The 19,506-nt window shown below is 45.0% G+C and overlaps 1 protein-coding gene across 1 annotated transcript in view; it reads right to left on the bottom strand.

Moving 5' to 3' along the window:
• Nucleotides 1–13,877, bottom strand: part of LOC147125113 (uncharacterized) — a 56,863-nt gene extending 42,986 nt beyond the window's left edge. Inside the window, exon 1 of the mRNA XM_085997545.1 lies at nt 13,761–13,877. The gene's annotated coding sequence lies outside the window, so the exon portion shown is untranslated. The remainder of the gene's footprint in view (nt 1–13,760) is intronic.
• Between the last annotated feature and the right edge of the window lie 5,629 nt (nt 13,878–19,506).

The following is a 19,506-nucleotide window of genomic DNA, read 5'->3' as shown; positions in this document are numbered from 1 at the left end:
CGCTCAGGCGCTCGAAGGGGCGAGTGGCTTTTATCAGGTGAGCCCTGTCTGGTCTATAAAAGTGCGGTTTGCACTCAGCGCAGACTTGGCAGTTCCTGGTCATGGTCCTGACCTCCTCAATGGAGTAAGGCAGGTTGCGGGCCTTGAGGAAGTGGAAGAACCTGGTGACCCCCGGGTGGCAGAGGTCATTGTGGAGGGCCCGCAGTCTATCGATCTGCGCGCTGGCGCAGGTGCCACGCGATAGAGCATCCGGGGGTTCATTGAGCTTCCCGGGCCGGTACAAGATCTCGTAATTGTAGGTGGAAAGTTCGATTCTCCACTTCAAGATCTTGTCGTTTTTGATTTTGCCCCTCTGCTTGTTGTTAAACATAAAAGCAACTGAACGCTGGTCAGTGAGCAGGGTAAATCGTTTTCCGGCCAGGTAGTGCCTCCAATGACGCACAGCCTCCACAATAGCCTGGGCCTCCTTCTCAACAGCGGAGTGTCTGGTCTCCGGGCCCTGGAGGGTTCGTGAAAAGAAGGCCACGGGTCTCCCCGCCTGATTAAGGGTAGCGACCAGGGCAAAGTCGGACGCGTCGCTTTCCACCTGGAAGGGGATGGATTCGTCCACTGCGTGCATGGTGGCTTTGGCAATGTCTTCCTTGATACGGTGGAAGGCTAAGCGGGCCTCTGCCGTCAAGGGAAAAGAGGTGGACTTGATCAGCGGACGGGCCTTGTCCGCATAGTAGGGGACCCACTGGGCGTAATAGGAGAAAAACCCTAGGCACCTCTTCAGGGCCTTGAGGCAGTGGGAGTTCCATAAGGGGACACATCCGGCCAGGGTCGGGACCGATGACTCCGTGTTCCACAACACAGCCAAGGATGGCGAGGCGGGTTGTGCGGAATATGCACTTCTCCTTGTTATACGTCAGGTTCAGGAGTTGGGCGGTGCAGAGGAATTTTTCGAGGTTTGCGTCATGGTCCTGCAAGTCATGGCCGCAGATGGTCACATTGTCCAGATATGGGAAAGTGGCCTGCAACGCATTTTGATCGACCATCCGGTCCATCTCCCTTTGGAAGACGGAGACCCCGTTGGTGACGCCAAAGGGAACCCTAAGGAAGTGATAGAGGCGGACGTTTGCCTCAAAGGCAGTATACTGGCGGTCCTCAGGGCGGATAGGGAGCTGGTGGTACGCTGATTTCAGGTCAATGGTCGAGAAGACGCGGTACTGCGCGATCTGGTTGACCATATCAGCTATGCGGGGGAGTGGGTAAGCGTCCAGCAGGGTGTAGCGATTTATTGTCTGGCTGTAGTCGATGACCAGGCGCTGCTTCTCGCCGGTCTTAACGACCACAACCTGGGCTCGCAAGGGGCTGGTGCTGCCCTCAATAATCCCCTCCTTCAGGAGCCGCTCCACTTCGGTTTTAATGAATACCCTGTCCCCGGCACTGTATCGCCTGCTCTTTGTGGCGATGGGCTTACAGTCGGGGGTGAGGTTAGCAAACAGTGCAGGGGGGGTGACTCTGAGTGTGGAGAGGTTGCACCTGGTGCGCGGCGGGCAATTTGGAAGCTGCTGGCTGCGGACTGTGAGTGGGGGGAGGGGTCCACCGTACGCCGTCGTAACACTTTTAAGGTGGCACTGAAAATCTAACCCCAGTAGAATGGCAGCGCAGAGGTGGGGCAGGACCAGAAGTTTAAAATTATCGTACACAGTCCCGTCTACTAAGAGTGTCACCACGCAGTAGCCGCCAATGTCCGCCGACTGGGACTCGGAGGCCATAGAAATCCGCTGGTGCGCAGGCAGGACTGGGAGAGAGCAACGCCGCACCGTGTCGGGGTGGATGAAGCTCTCCGTGCTCCCAGAGTCAAAAAGGCAGGTTGTTTCGTGACCATTTACCTTAATGTCCATTGTGGACCGGGCCAGTTGGTGCGGTCTCGCTTGGTGCAGCGTAACGGAGGCCAGCGTAGGGGTCGGTGTGTCGCTGCGGGTATCAGATGAGGCGGTGTTGGGGGCCTGCTGCGTCCCGGCTGGCGTCCAAGATGGTGGCGTCCATGATCCCCATGTGGCTGGAGGCGTCCAAAATGGCTGCTGTTCCGGTGGTTCGCACATGGCTGGGGAGGCCCAAGATGGCGGCCCGCACACGGCGCTGCTGGGGTTCGGGGTGGCTTTGGCCCTGCAGACGCTGGCGTAGTGTCCCTTCTTCCCGCAGCCCGAGCAGATCGCATTTTTCGCCGGGCAGCGCGCTCTGGGGTGTTTGGCCTGGCCACAGAAGTAGCATTTCTGGCCTTGGGACACTGCTGCGGTAGTTGGGCCATTGCTGGGATGTGGCTGGGGTGGCACGGCGCTATGAGATGGTCCTACCGTGTCCCAGGCTGTCGTTCCCCGCGGCGTCCACGGTGCAGAGGAGTAGGCATCCATGCCCCGGTAGGCTGCGTCCAATGATAGTACGAGTTCAGAGGCCTTGTTGAGGTCGAGGTCACTCTGCTCCAACAGGCGCTGTCGGGTGTAATTGGACCTGTGGCCCGCTACAAAAGCGTCCCGGATAAGTTCATCTGTGTACACGGCGGCCTTTACATCCTTACAACCACAGGCCCGGCTAAGCACAGACAGTGCCTGAAGGTATTCCTCGGTCGATTCCCCAGGTTGTTGTTTACGACTCCCCAGGAGGTGCCTGGCATACACCTCGTTCACTGGGCGCGTGTACTGGTCCTTGAGGAGCTTGAGAGCAGCCGTGTACGAGGTCGCGTCCTGGATGACCGAGTACGCTCGATGGTTCACTTTGGAGGTCAGGACATCCAGTTTGTCCTCATCCGATTTGACCGTTGCAGCGGAGGCGATCAGGAATCTTTCAAAGCACCTAAGCCAGTGAGCAAACTTGGTGGATGCGTCCGCCTCCCGATGGTCTAAGTCCAGGCATGCTGGTGTGAGGATCTTCTCCATTATAAAAAAATCTTGTTAATAAAACTGATGCGCTATCAATTACTCAAAAGACTGAGGTTAAGCGAGTAACTAACAGGCTTTTATTAACAAGAGAATGAAGGTGTGCCTCGAGTGGTCGACCAGTCCAGAATACAGAGGGACTGTGGAGCAGTCACCTTTATACCTGGACTTGTGGGAGGAGTCAGCCGAGGCATGTACAGACATGTACACAGTGGAATACAAACACCCACACAGGCAGGTATAACAGTGGTTTACCACAGGTAATACATAAAATTAAGCAGATTTTAAATATAATTGTAAAGGGGTGGATTGACAATCTTATGCAAGTTCAGCGGAACAGCTGCAAAATCCCTGACAAACGGTATAAGTGGTGCTTACAATGGGCGCGAGTTTGTGAATGGGGTCGCTTTGGAGGCAGGACTGCTGCTTGTCGGGTCGATGTCCAGCCTCCATCGATTTGTGGCCAGCCCACACTATTTTCCCTTGATTGACTTTGTTAAGCCCGCCCAGCGGGATTAGCAGGCCAATTAAGGGAAAGCCGGTTGCAGAGCATGCCAACGTATGACGTTTCATCTGTCACAAATTTTTGACAGATGAATTGTCATCGTTTGACAGCTCTGTGAAGCTGTCAAACAGTGACATTCTCTGCAGTTTGATGCGGTCTTGCATAGAAGACCTCATCAGCCTTTTTTGTTTTACAGAAATGAGATGTTTGTTGCATCTGAGAATGCAACGGCCATCTCTCATCTGTAACACGGAGGTCCGAGACTCTCCACATACAAACCGACTGAAGCCTGCAGGAAGAAACAAAGGTAAGTACACTTTTAAAAACACTTTGCACTTACCTCAGATACTCACCTCTACACTCTTGCACCCATCACTTACCTTCACACCACATTTTTGCAGCCCCGACCCCCGCAGACCCAGTACTCACCTCGCTGAGCTGGCGTGTTTTGGAGCCTTCGGGAAGCCCGGACTTCTGAGGGCAAAAAGGGGATAATCCTATTTTCTGCCTGTTAACTATCTGTTAACAGGCAGTTAATAGGCTTTAATCCCTTCCTGCCTCCAAGGAGACAGGACCTGGCGTGGGACGGCTACCCACCTCCTGGGAAGATGGCATGGAGGTGGGTTGGGCACCCGCCCCCAGATTCTGCCATTTTCCCGGCAGTCCCACCTCCATACCCGCCTCCCCAGGGCTGGCAAAAATCACCCCCAATGTGTTTCTGGGATTTCTGCAGCTCTTCCGTTGAAGTTAACAATGAACAAGTGAGAGAACCTCTGCAGAAATTCACCCTAAAGTCTCAGACTGAAAAATTAAATTAGTCATATTCAGGGACTGAAAGCAAATTGAACCAGTGGAATGAGTGATGAGAATGAAATTGTTATGGTTGATGACTTGATTTAATGTGTAACTGACAATCACAGTATACTGTGAGGAAAACCTGACCAGAAATAACACAAAAATGTATTTAAATGGTGTAAGATTCGCAATTTTCAGCAAAAATCACGCAAGAAAACTGGATAAAATAAGACTGTTTATTGATCAAAGTAAGCTTGCACAGAAAAACCTTTGATAAAAGGGCATACAAAATGGCCGCCAGGCCCCGTGATCAGTTTATGAACCATTTTATTTCTGTTACTGCAAGCCAGACAGGCTTGTGGATTGAAGACAGTGAGCCCACGAAAGCCAGTCTCTGGGAACCGAAACTCAGAGCAACAGCATACATATTCAATGGATTATAAGTACAGGATGGGGCCCATCAAGATATGGGCGGACAATGTAAAAACACTTATACCCATTTATCGTACAAAGGAAAAACCGTTTAGCAGCCATCAAGGAAAATGTCCGGACCGATCAATATGCGAACCGAGCCACGGTGACAATGCAAAAGACATTGAAAGACATTATCGGCCAGGAAGGCCAGTTTAAGTTATCACCGGCTCCGTTACAAGACAAAGCGCCCCTGCAGAGATTTCTGCCCGCCAAAATTAATACAAAGACAGGACTATGATTTGGCGGGAGATAAGACTGTCCCAAAAGAGTATAACTATGGATTGAAAGTCCATCTAAGTGACTTCGGGTTACTTGAACAACTTCTTCTTCACTGCCATGGCTTCTTGTTGGGCGACTTCAGGCTTCCATTTCTCCAAGAACTTTCTTCTACGAGGAACGAACGAAGGGCGGACGGTGCCCGGATCGGCGCCTCTTCCACTTCGGCAGATCGATGAAAACGTTTTCGTCTTTTTAAAGACGGACGGTTTCGGAAAAAGGACAACGTGGCCGGTGTTCAGCCAAACAAGGCTCGGCCACGACGAGAAGACGACGAGGGTGGCCCGGGTACTGGGGTCGGGAGATCATCGACGACCCAGGCCGACGGAGAAGAACCCCTCTGGAGAACCGGCGATCGATGCCACAAGATTCTCCCATGTGCATAACCTGCATCTAGGTCTGCTCCATGAACAAAAACCCACGATTGTGGATCTCAACCTTAACGAGCGCTCATCGAGGCTGGGTCTACCCCACCGCCTCGAGGGAGGAGAGAATATCGACTGCGCCAGAAGTTTCCAAATCCACGTGACGACGGGAAGCGGTGTCAAAAGGCTGCGAACCCCCTTTCTCGCGATTTCGAGAGTGGTGAGCATGATCCCAAGTTCCCCAGGTCGAAACTTAGTTTAGGTATAGGGGAGGGAGTTAAGGGAAATCGTAATGTGTTTCCCCTTTTTCGATGTGCCGTGTGTTCCCCATTTCCATAGAGTCAAGTTCATAAATTTGTGCATGATTGTAGTAACTTTAATCTGTGCCTATGACATGTATTTTGTAATGCTTCAAACTGTTTAAAAATAAAAGCATCCATTTCGTGCTATTCAACCTGGTCTATTGAGTTCTTTCTCTGCACTACTGTTCTCTGCACCTAAGTCCAAGGTCTAGAACCGTAGGGGGAGTGGGTCGAACCACTCAAGGGTAATTATTGCACGAAGCCTGGCAGGAGACCAGAAAGAGCAAGAGAAACCCCCTACAATGGTAAATGTCATTTTTTAAGAGTGCAGATCAATTCATTGCAATTACTGTTCAGATGGAAGGCAATAGCCGAGAATGGCTAATGAAAAATTAACGTTTACCAGTAGCTTTTCAGGTAGTACAGAATCTCCATCAATCTGTTAGCTGATGTAATCAACATGTTTTTATTCTGGTTTGTTTTCCATGCTGTCAAGTAATCAGTTGGAGCAATGGCCACGGAACGCACGCCTCAGGTTGACAGACGTGGTTCCCGAGCTGTGTGAATCCTGTGGCCATGCAGGGAAATTAATAAAGTAGGGGAGGGAGGGGTGGGGGAAATGGCTCTTAAGTGCCTGTAAAGTACCTCATAATGATTTTCATTTGGGTCCCCCGCCGCTGCAGGTCAGGCCGACTCCACACTGACAGATGCGCTTGTGGGAAAGGCGCGTGGGAGCGAGTTGACAGCGGGTTCCTGACCCACTGTCAAAAAAACAACGTTCCCACCCGACCCACCGATCGCGCCCGCTACCACCACGGAAAATTCAGTCCCAAGGGTGAAGTTACGAGGAGATTAGGATTCTATTCCCTAGAATTTAGAAGGTTAAGGGGTGATCTGCTCAAAGCTTTTGAGATATTAAGGGGAATAGTCAGGGTAGATAAGAGAGAAACTATTTCTGCTGGTTGGGGAGTCTAGGACTAGGGGGCATAGTCCAAAAATTAGAGCCAGACCTTTCAGGAATGAAATTAGGAAACACTTCTACACACAAAGGTTGGTAGAAGTTTGGAACTCGCTTCCACAAATGGCAGTTGATACTAGATCAATTGTTAATTTTAAATCTGAGATTGATAGTTTTTTGTTAACCAGTGGTATTAAGGGATATGGGCCAAAGACAGGTATGTGGAGTTAGGTCACAGATCAGCCATGATCTCACTGAATGGCGGAACAGGCTCAAGGGGCTCAGTGACCTGCTCCTGTTCCTATGTTCCTAGTCGAATCCCATTCTCTTGCTCACCCTCCATACCTTTAAAATTCCTCTTTTTCGTGCAAGATTTATGGGCTCTGCTTCAATAAATTTATGGTAGAGTCATCGACATTCTAACCACCTCTGTGTAAAGAAGCTGTTTTGAATCTCCCCTATAATTCTTTTTGTAATCATCTTCCATGTATGCCCTCTTGTTACTGTATTACTGATCATTATTTACTTTATCATACCCCTTCATAATCTTGAAGTCCTCTATCAGGTCATGACGTAACCACCTCAGCCCAAGTGAAAAAAGTCTTAACTTCTCAAGTCTTTTGTCACAGCTGTAACCCCTCATCATTGGTAACATCCTAATGATACTATACTCCACCTTTCCAATTTTTTTATGTTCTTCATACAGGAAACTTTGTGCTATCCGGCACCCACGGGACCGAGCTGCCGCCGTTGCCTCAAAACTGCCGTACTCTCCAGAGTTAATGTTGAGAGATACGGAGATTCTTATCTCCGTATTTGACAACAAACACTGTTGCTTAGCAACAGCTTCTAAACACTCGGGTGTAGCCTGCAAGCTCTGTATATGAAGCTGTTGCTATAGCTACAGACCTTGCACAGCTTGACTGTTCAAACAAAGCAAAAAAAACAAACAAAAAGAATAAAAAACGGCTGCTGATTTTTGCCGGTGGCTCCAGATTGCCGGATAGCTCACCTCCGGAAAGCACAAAGTTTCCTGTATAATGGAGTGCCCAAAGCTGTACACAAAAGTTCCAACTGTGGCTTAACTAAAGTCTTGTGCAAGTTTAACGTTAGCTCCTTGCTCTTGTATTCTTTGCGACTGACTACAAAACCAAAGATTCCCTTTACCTTTTTTATGACCTGATCTACTTGCGCTGCCCCTTTTAACAACCTATATATCTGCACACCAAGGTCTCTTTGCTCCTCTACCCATTAAAAGCTTAACATTCAAGGTGTAGCTCCTTGCACTATTCTTATTTTCAAATGTATTACTTCACATTTTTTTATATTGAACTGCATCTGCCATCTATCTGCCCATCTGCTACCCTATGTGTCACATTGCAATTTTTCACAATTCTTATATTGTGCTATAACCAACGTTCCCGTTAAGCTGTGCGGCCAGGCGACTGCGCAACGGTCTGGAGGTCCCGCGCAGGCCGCTCACTAGCTTTTACATGGGAGAAATCGCGCAGGCACAAAAATTTGAATGGGCCATGCAGCCAATTAAAGGAGCCACGCACAAAAAAAATTAGAGAATATTGGCCATAATCCCCTAAATTGTGTGTTATCAGCAAATTTTGATATTGTTCCCTCAATTCCTAAGTTCAGGTCACCTATATGTATATAGTAAATAAGAGCAGTCCCAACACAACTCCTGTGGAATACCATTCACTGCCTCTTTCCAGTCTCAGAAATTTCTTTTTACCCATACCCTTTGCTTTCTGCCCTGATCTATCTGTCTCTCCATGCCCAGATTCACCTTAATTCCACGTGAATTATCTTTGTCATAAGTCTCTTATGTTGTATGTTATCAAATGTTTAATGTGCTGGGAAAAAAATAAAGTAGGAATCAGCGCAATGAGAGAAGATGCAAAATAACATGGGAGAAGATCCTGTCCATATTAATTAGTTATTTTGTTTTGTACTGCCTGTACATCACTCTATGTTCTGTTAATATTTTTAGCTCAGTGTAGAAAACAGCACATCAGAAATTGCAGGGTGCTTTTATTATTTTTGATATATCTGCACATGAGTAATATAATTTCTTTCATGGAAATGTTAGCTCATTTTAAGTTGTAATGTTATTTGCTCCACGTGTATCTTGGCATGTGTAAGAATTTTTTTTGGGTGACCAGGCAGTAAGGACCATCAGGCTTTGCAAACATTCTTCATCTATAAGGTTTGCCACCAAAAACGGGACAGTAGCATGGGCAGGATAGGGATGGGACAGGGAGTGGGATCATGACTTGACTTCTGAGATTTGCTATACTGCTGCTAAAAGTCTGTTAAATACCTTAATAATCTCAATAATTAATGCTTCCACATAACATGCCATGACTTTTGGTTCCTCATTTACCAAGATGCCTGATCAAGAACTGGATGGTTGGCTTATTTTCTATTGATAAGACTGTTCTGACGGCTCGATCTGAATGGTTGAGAAAGAGGGCATGAATGCTTAGTTAAAAGCCCACGTTCCTAGAATGAGATTAACCGGCATAGCTCAGTATTTACATAGCAGTTCAGCTTTAATTGTCTACTGATGGTCGCAATGAATGTTCTAAACTTGTTTTCTGCTACACTAGAGGACCTGAAGGTAATTACACACTTAGCCCTTAGCCAGCATATTAGTGGTGCGGCATTCCAGCATCAAATGTGACAGTTCATTCAATGCAACCATAGTGGGCCACAATGTCTAGAATATCAGTGTGCTATAAGAACATAAGAACATAAGAAATAGGAGCAGGAGTAGGCCAATCGGCCCCTCGAGCCTGCTCCACCATTCAATAAGATCATGGCTGATCTGATCCTAACCTCAAATCTTCTATCACTCTGCATCCACCCGAACCCATGTGATCTCCCGGGAGAGGCGAAAAACCAGATAAAGACCCAATGGCCAATTTGGGAGAAAAAAATCTGGGAAATTCCTCTCCGACCCATCTAGGCGATCGAAATTCTTCCAGGAGATCACTCTGTCCCTATATTTTCTACAGTACTTACCTTCTGTAAAGGCGACCTCCACCCCAGCCAGGAACAGGAATAAAACCATCTCCTGAAATCTAACAGAATTAGAACACAGTAGGAGCAGAACAAGGCTACACGGCCCCTGGGCCCGCTCCACTACCCACAGGGCCATGACCATTCCGAACCCAGACTCATGTCCAATTTCCTGCCCGCTCCCCGTAACCCTTTATTCCCTTTACTTCTAGGAAACTATCTATTTCTGTTTTAAATTTATTTAATGATGTAGCTTCCACAGCTTTCTGGGGCAGCAAATTCCACAAACCTACCACCCTCTGAGTGAAGAAGTTTCTCCTCATCTCAGTTTTGAATGAGCAGCCCCTTATTTTAAGATTATGCCCCCTAGTTCTAGTTTCACCCATCATTGGGAACATCCTCACCGCATCCACCCGATCAAGCCCCTTCACAATCTTATATGTTTCAATAAGATCACCTCTCATTCTTCTGAACTCCAATGAGTAGAGTCCCAATCTACTCAGCCTCTCCTCATATGACCACCCCCTCATCCCCGGGATTAACCGAGTGAACCTTCTTTGTACTGACTCGAGAGCAAGTATGTCTTTTCTTAAGTATGGACACCAAAACTGTATGCAGTATTCCAGGTGCGGCCTCACCAATACCTTGTACAACTGCAGCAATACCTCCCTGTTTTTATATTCCAACCCCCTAGCAATAAAAGCCAACATTCCATTGGCCTTCTTGATCACTTGCTGCACCTGCATACTAACTTTTTGAGTTTCGTGCACCAGGACCCCCAGATCCCTTTGTACTACAGTACTTTCCAGTTTCTTGCCATTAAGATAATAACTTGCTCTATGATTTTTCCTGCCAAAGTGCATAACCTCACACTTTCCAGTATTGTATTCCATCTGCCAAATCTCTGCCCACTTACTTAGCCTGTCTATGTCCCTTTGCAGGTTTTTTATGTCCTCCTCACTCACTACTTTCCGTCCCATCTTTGTATCATCTGCAAACTTTGATATGTTACACTCGGTCCCCTCCTCCAAATCGTTAATGTAGATTGTAAAGAGTTGGGGACCCAGCACTGACCCCTGCGGAACACCACTAGTTACTGGTTGCCAATCTGAGAACGAACCATTTATCCCAACTCTCTGCTTTCTGTTAGAGAGCCAATCCTCCACCCACACCAGAATATTACCCCCAATCCCGTGATTTTTTATCTTGAGCAATAATCTTTTGTGTGGCACCTTGTCAAATGCCTTTTGGAAGTCTAAATACACTACGTCCACTGGTTCCCCTTTATCCACCCTGTATGTTACTTCCTCAAAAAACTCAAGCAAATTTGTTAAACATGACTTCCCCTTCATGAAACCATGCTGAGTTTGCCCTATTAAATTATGTTTATCCAAATGTCCCGTTACTGTCTCCTTAATAATGGACTCTAACATTTTACCAACCACAGATGTTAGGCTAACAGGTCTATAGTTTCCAGCCTTCTGCCTACTACCCTTTTTAAATAATGGTGTTACATTAGCAGTTTTCCAATCTGCCGGGACCTTTGCTGAGTCCAGTGAGTTTTGGAAAATTATTACCAATGCATCCACAATCCCTACCGCTACTTCCCTCAAGACCCTGGGATGCAAGCCATCAGGTCCAGGGGATTTATCCGCCTTGAGTCCCATTATTTTACCAAGTACCACTTCCTTAATATATCTTACTTACATGGATTGAAATTATACTGTGCAATATCTATACTGTGAGATATTAGTAACAAGCATATTAACATTTTTATATGAAATTCTTTTGCCTACCATCTTAATGACCATACTAACCCATTTTAAATTAATGGGGTAAAGCATTCATTAAAGCATAGATACATAGAAGATAGGAGCAGGAGTAGGCCATTTGGCCCCTCGAGCCTGTTCCGCCATTCAACGAGATCATGGCTGATCTTCCAAATTCAGTACCCTGTCCTTGCTTTCTCTCCATATCCCTTGATCCCTTTAGCCTTAAGAAATATATCCAACTCCTTCTTGAATATATTTAATGAATTGGCCTCCACAGGTTCACCACACTCTCATCTCTGTCTTAAATGGCTTACCCCTTATCCTTAGACTGTGACCCCTGGTTCTGGATAAATGTGGCGGGGCTCACAGTGGCTAATATGATAGTTACTAATATCACAGGACATGATTTCCATCTATTCAGTAGGGTAGAGTGCCCTCTGTTGTTACGTATAGTGACAACGTAAATATATTCATGAATATTCCTTCTTCAACATTTCTAGTAACGTTGCAAACCCATACTTTCACTTTTTATAGAAATATCAAACAGGGGTTATCTTCAAAACACATTTATGATGTTGCAACATATAACAACCAGAGGAATTCTTACCCCCACTTGGTTTAAGTGAGAGCTTTGCACCTTGTTCCACTGCAGCCTAATATGAAGGAAATAAGTGATTTATATTGACGAATAACCAACCAAAGAGGATGTCACCAAGAATAGTGTTAATGTTTCTTTTCAGGGTTGAAAGTTTAAAACGTGTTTCAGAAAAATGTTCAAAATCCCAATTATGCCACAGTTGGCAAACTAAATAGCACATTTTCCATTTACCAAGCCTCTCAGTGGTGTTAACATTTCCTCACCTACTGAAGGCTATGAGATAATTTATGACCCTGAATGTTTCCATATTGTTAAACGTCATGGAACCATGGAGAGTTTCACACAAGTGTGACTACCCTGGCTCACTAACCAAAACAGCAGTGAGCATGAAGAGCCCCACTCTCACTAGTCTAAACACACCTTTGGGACTCTGTATAGTGGGGTTTGTGTCTGCATCCGTCTTCATGACCCAATCTGCAATGCAATATTTCAACATCCTCCATGTTCCTGGTTGAAATTGTGCAATTAATATGCATGCTGCGGTCAGCTTTCACCATGCTGTTAACACTTTTCTACATATTCAGGGTGTTCATTCTAAGCTTAGAAATTATTTGTGATATTAGCACATCAACACTTAACATAATCCATTTAAGATACTGTAAATGGGCTTGTGCCTTGGATGAAATAGCAGAGGAATGTCATACAAATGCAAATCATAAACAGTAATGTACAGGCTTTCATTTTTAAAAACAATCCTCCGCATGCCTCTCCATAATAATATGACTAACATTCATTCCAAATCTTTGAAAGCTGTCTAGCTTTGTAGTTAGAGATCTGGGCATTTTAAAGCTAACTCAATTTTTACCGACACTGGCTGAGATATCGGATAAAATGATAATAATGAGTAAGTGGAAAATATTGGGTAACTACACTGGTTGCCACATGTGACATTGTAAGTGTGTTCAAAAAGAATGTTTTTACCATCTTATCACAAATAGTAACAGAGTAATTCTTCCTACCCGCCCCCATGTATTTTCCCAATACATACAATGCAAAGTAAAGCCCCCACCCCAATACTAAAATCCCTTATTGCTGCCTAGTTGATGGGTTAATATCAACGAAAGCTTTTAACAGTTAGCGCATGGCTGTAACGTGTTTTCAGTAACACGATCAGCTGCATGTTCTACTGATAATATGAATCTATTTGGAATTATCTTTAAATTGACCAGGAACTTAAATAATTTTTTTAAGTTTTTTTTTATAGATTTAATCAATCATTCTCAGCAATGGATAACCTTTGAAGGTGAACTGGGGGGGGGGGAAATACTTCATTGAAATGATGTTTCCAAGAAAACAAAAGAAAAAGTCTTCATAAACAAGGTTTTGTTAAAAGTGGCGGTAGATGTAAAAGCGTGACTCTCGACCTAGGACAATTATTTAACACACCCGCCGTCTTAAAACAGAAGTTACTTTTAACACCTGTTATTCTGAGGGAGAAAACTATTAATGCTTGCGTAGAATGTTACTGTGTAATAATCTGCACTATGTATATATTTCTTAAACTGCGGACGGTGGCTAGGGTGTGCCCAACAGATGCATAAAGAAATAACTATGAACGAAACAAAAATATATTAAATATGTTATTAACCATTGTTATAATTTTTGATTATTTGGTTAACACGGTATCAACATAACTGTGGGATCCGAACCACAGAAAACAGAAATGCACTGCTGAAATTACCAACCAATATAAATGCTTACCTCTGTGACTTGGTCCCTGTGTTTTTAAGTAAGATTCCAATCACTGGCTAAACTTTTTAGGAACCTAAATTGGCGCTGCTTTGCAACAGCGTTGACTCTTCAGCCTTTCACCAGTGCTGATTGACAGCAGGTTTATCCCGAGATTGACAGTTGGCCAGTTGCCGATTGGTGTTGTGGTAGCAATAGTCACCAATGGGAGCAGTGCTGAGGCGGGACCAACTCAGTTGGAACCGCACCCCCTTCAAATTAACATCTGCGTGATACCGAAACGGAACTAGTCGGTTTCAGTTGAGCAGTAATGTTGGACGTGTTTAGCTTCAGAATACTCCAGAGATGAGTACTGTACTCATCTGCCTTTAAAGTGATAATGCGTTTCCTGTCAGCACTTAATGGTTTTCCTTTATATATCCCATTAGTGCAGCCTTATCATGTCTCAGAAAGTCCCATGGAAAGTATGGAAACACTGACATTGCTCAAAATACATTGATAAATAGTGAAAGAACACAGGCTTTTAAATCTATCCCAATTAATCAGCCAGTAAATGGCCTAATATGACAAGCGCAACTCATCAAATTGTCATTTTGGAACATTAGAATTCTTAGAATTGCACAGAATTTGGGAACCCCAAAATTTCTATTGATTCTGCAGTTTCAAATTTTCTTTCTTGTATTCATGATTTTGTGGTAAAATCTGTCCTGATTGAATAACCGGAGTGTTATGCCAGTTTGGTGGAAGGAAATTATAGGTAATGTTGGATATTTCAAGGCATGCTCAGTTGAAGTCCAGTGAAACAGTCTTGAGATCTGTTTCGTAGAAGCCACCAAAAGAAAGACTTACCAGTGTGTCAACGTTACCAGAAATGTTGTCTCCAAATCCTAAATGATTAGAATGGTTACCTCTTGCTGTGTAATCTGTCTGTGCCTCCAAACATAACATCCAATTTATGACGGAGATACAATTTATTAATAGAGGAATAGAGTACAAAAGCAAGGAAGTTATGCTAAACCTTTATAAAACACTGGTTAAGCCTCCGCTGCAGTATTGTGTTCAATTCTGGGCACCACACTTTAGGAAGGATGTCAAGGCCTCAGAAAGGGTGCAGAAGAGATCTACTAGAATGATATCAGGGATGAGGGACTTCAGTTATGTGGAGAGACTGGAGAAGCTGGGGTTGTTCTCCTTAGAGCAGAGAAGGTTAAGAGGAGATTTGATACAGGTGTTCAAAAACATGAATGGTTTTGATAGAGTAAATAAGCAGAAACTGTTTCCAGTGTCAGAAAAGTCAATAACCAGAGGATACAGATTTAAGGTGATTGGCAAAAGAACCAAAGGCGACATGAGGAGTCATTTTTTTATACAGCGAGTTGTTGTGATCTGGAATGCACTGCCTGATAGGGTGGTGGAGGCAGATTCAATAGTAACATTCAAAAGAGAATTGGATAAATAATTGAAGGAAAAAAAATTAAAGTGCTATGGGGAAAGAGCAGGGGAATGGGACTAATTGGATAGCTCTACCAAAGAGCCGGTACAGGAACAATTCTATGACTTGATATACCTAGTCTTTTATCTTATTTTTGCCAAGCTAGAAGGTGTCCTGTGCTGTGAACCGTGCTCATTCACCTTTTTATCTAAATAAAAAAAGCAAATTATTGCAGATTTGCTGGAAGAGCCTCCACTCCCAAATTTCCTGTTCAGTATCCACCTCTTCATCACTGGATAAATATTTGAAGTGAGGAAGATATAGGACTATGAGAAGAGACCAGGGTGGTGGGATTCGTCTTGGATTGCTCTAGCAAAGAGCCTGCTCAGACACAATGGGCTGAATGGCCTCTATGGTTCTATATGAAGCACCCTGAAACATTCTTTTACATAAGAAAAACTTTTGACATGGTTCCATACAATAGACTGATGCAAAAAGACTACTGAGCACTTGGTTTGAGTATAAAACAAGGCTTTAATCAACTGTTTCACAACCATGAGATTCTAGTTTACATCACTAGTTCCTGGTTACAAAAACGTCCTGGGCAAGCTGGGACCACGCCCGAGTATTTATACTCCTTGGATGGCGCCACCAGCTGGCCGCCCAGTGTTATTTCATGAGTCATTTCTTCATGAATGATAAGATTCATGACAGAGACTACTTTATAAGATAGTGTTTTGTGGATTAGCAGGTATATCTAGGGTTAGATAAGGCATTGGTTACATTCTAGTAAGCAGAAGGTTGTTAAAGGTAATGTGGTTACTAGTGGAGTTCCATTGAGATCAGTATTAGGACCATTGCTCTTCACAATCTTTATTAATGATATGGGTGAAGGCATTCGAGGAACTGTCCACAAGTTTGTGGATGATACAAAGATTTGTGTGAGTATTAGAAAGGTGGATGAGGCAAAATCTTAGAATCATAGTCCATTCGGCTCATTGTGCCTATGCCAGCTCTTTGAAAGAGTTTTCCAATTAGTTCCATTCCCCTGCCCTTTCCCCATAGCCCTGCAAATGACTACAATCAGATCTATATGCAATGGGGGACTGGGCCTGCAACTAACAAAAGTCATTTAATATAGATAAACATAGTTTTATGCACTTGGGTAAAGCTAATGCTAACCAAGCTAAAGTCTGTTATACAGGAACGAGATCTAGGTGTTATAGTACATGAACCTCTAAAGGTTCATGACCAGTCACGCGAGGCTGTAGCAAAAGCAAATAGGGTATTAGGATGTATTGCTAGGACAATCCAATATAAAATAAAAACGCTATGTTGTCGTTGCATAAGACCTTGGTTAGGCCTTATCTAGAATACTATGTCCAGTTTTAGCCCTCTGACACAGTGGTTGATATAGAGACCCTGGAAAAGCTTCAGAAGAGGGCCAATGGATTTATACCTAACTTAATCTCTGACCATTTCCTTATATCACTCTTTACCCATATTCCCCTTCCTCCTCCCAACCCCACTTCTTTCTGTGTCTGCCCCTGGAAAAAACCTCTCCCTCAAGTCCCTTACCACTGCACTTTCTAATTCCCAACTGTCTAGCTTTTAGCCTACAATTCTTCATGACATTTCTGCAGCTACTGATTTTCTAAATCACACCCTCTCCATCACCTTTGATGCCCTTGTCCCCACTAAAATCATTACACACTCTCACCCTCGTCATTCCCCTGGTATACCCCTCACCTCCACTCCCTTAAATCCAATGGACACAGACTTGAACATCTTTGGTGGACAACTGGTCTAACCATCCATCACCAGATATGGCTGGGTCATATAAAGCCTTATCGGGTCCTGCTCTCCACCACTAAAACTTCCCACTATTCTAAGATTATCCAGGAAGGCAAAGATAACACCAGGCTTCTCCTCTCCACCACTAACTGTCTTCTTAAACCACCCTCCACTGCCTCCTCTTCCCTCACCTCCAACAATAAATGCGAGGAACTCATGGACTGTTTTGTTAAAAAGATCGAGACATCCATTCAACTGCCTCTGCTACCTCCCACCCTTCCCCTAGCCCACTGGGCCTTACTTCCCCCTGCCCTAACCCTACATTTGCATATTTCTCTACTTTCTCTCCTATCTCCCCTCTTGCCCTTTCAAAGCTCATCTTGTCAATGAGACCAACCTCCTGCTCTCGCGACCCTCTTCCTACTAAATTGCTGACCACCCAACTTCCCATCCTGGCTCCCATGTTAGCTGACATTGTTAATGGTTCTCTCTACTCAGGTACTGTCCCCGTCTCCTTCAAATCTGCCATCATCACCCCTCTCCTCAAAAAAACAACCCTTGACCCCTCCCCCTTGCAAACTATCGCCCCATCTCCAACCTCCTTTTCCTCTTCAAAGTCCTTGAACGTGTTGTCACCTCCCAAATTCGTGCACATCTTTCCCAGAACTCCTTGTTTGAATCCCTCCAACCAGGCTACTGTCCCCGCCACAGTACCGAAATAGCTCTTACCAAGGTCGCAAATGACATCCTAATTGACTGCGACAAAGGTAAACTACCCCTTCTTGTCTTGTCTGCAGCCTTTGACACGGTTGACCACAAAATGCTGCTCCAACACCTCTCCACCATCGTCCAGCTGGATGGGACTGCACTTGCCTGGTTCCATTCCTATGTTTCCAACTGCAGCCATACAATCACCTGCAATTGCTTTTCTTCCCGTTCCCTCACCATCACCTCTGTTCTCCCCCAAGAATCTATTTTTGGCCGCCTCCTGTTTCTCATCTACATGCTGCCAATGTTCCCTTTAATTTTTTTTTGGGGGGGCCGCGCGGCCCCTTTTTCTATTTAAAAGCTAGTGCGCCGGAGGTCCAGACAGCAGTGCAACTGTGCAGCTTAAAGGGAACATGGCATGCTGTCCCTCGGTGACATGATCCAGCGACACAACGTGAGTTTTCACATGTATGCTGATGATACACATCTCCACCTCTCATCCACCTCTCTCGAACCCTCCACCATCTCTATACTGTCAGACTGCTCGTCCGACATCCAGCACTGGATGATCAGAAATTTCCTCCAATTAAATATCAGGAAGACCAAAGCTATTGTCTTCAGTTCCCGCCACAAACTCCGTTCCCATGCCACCGATTCGATCCCTCTCCCTGGCAATGATCTGAGGCTGACCAAGTCTGTTCGCAACCTTGGTGTCATATTTGATCACAAATTGAGCTTCCTACCTCATGTCCATTCCATTTCTAAGACTGCCCATTTCCACCTTCAATACATCGTCCGTCTCCGCCCTTGCCTCAGCTTATCTGCTGCCGAAACCCTCATCCTTGACTTTATTACCACTAGACTTGACTATTCCAATGCACTACTGGCCAGCCTCCCTTGGTCTAACCTCCATAAACTTGAGGTCATCCAAAACTCTGCCACCCGTATCCTAATTTGCACCAAGCCCCGTTCAACCATCTCCCCCGTGCTTGCTGACCTACATTGGCTTCCAGTGAAGCAACGACTCGATTTTAAAATTCTCATCCTTGTTTTCAAATCCCTCCGGCCTTTCCCCATCTTATCTCTGTAATCTCCTCCAGCCCTATAATCCCCCAAGATCTCTGCACACAATCTATTCTGGCCTTTTGAGCATCACCGATTTTAATTGCTCCACCATCGCCTCTTCAGCTGCCTAGGCCCTAAGCTCTGGAATTCCCTCCCTAAATCTCTCTGCCTCTCTACTGCTCTTTCCTCCTATAAGATGTTCCTTAAAACCTACCTCTTTGACCAAGCTTTTGGTCATCTGCCCGAACATCTCCTTATATGTCAAAATTTGTTTTTTTGATAACGCTCCTGTGAAGCACCTTGGGATGTTTTATTACGTTAAAGGCTCTACATAAATATAAGTTGTTGTTGTTAATGGCTCTTAGTTTCACTAGGCTTAGAGAGGAGGAACTTTTTATTTTGGAAAAGCATAGACTTTGGGGAGATTTGATTGAGGTTTTAAAATAATGAAGGGACTAAACTGTGTCCCTGTGGATAGACAATTTGAATTAGATAAGTTGGGGAAAACCAGGGGGTGTACATATAAGTTACATAAGAATAGAACTAGGTTAGATGTCAGGAGATTTATCTTTTCACAGAGCCAGATTATGAATTCTTGAGGTCCCGGGCACCACAAGCATTTGGGGCCTCTCTGCACCCCCACACAATCCATTGCTCTGATTCATTAAAACAGAAATGTGTAGTAGCATGCATGAAGAAACAGGGCTATAGAATGTTTACATGCTGCGTTAATAATAAAGCAAACCATAGCACAATATA

The sequence above is a fragment of the Somniosus microcephalus genome, chromosome 1 (genome assembly GCF_052327205.1).
Source record: "Somniosus microcephalus isolate GS21.2 chromosome 1, FLI_Smic_1.0, whole genome shotgun sequence".
NCBI lineage: Eukaryota > Metazoa > Chordata > Chondrichthyes > Squaliformes > Somniosidae > Somniosus > Somniosus microcephalus.
This window is presented reverse-complemented; position numbering and strand designations above follow the sequence as displayed.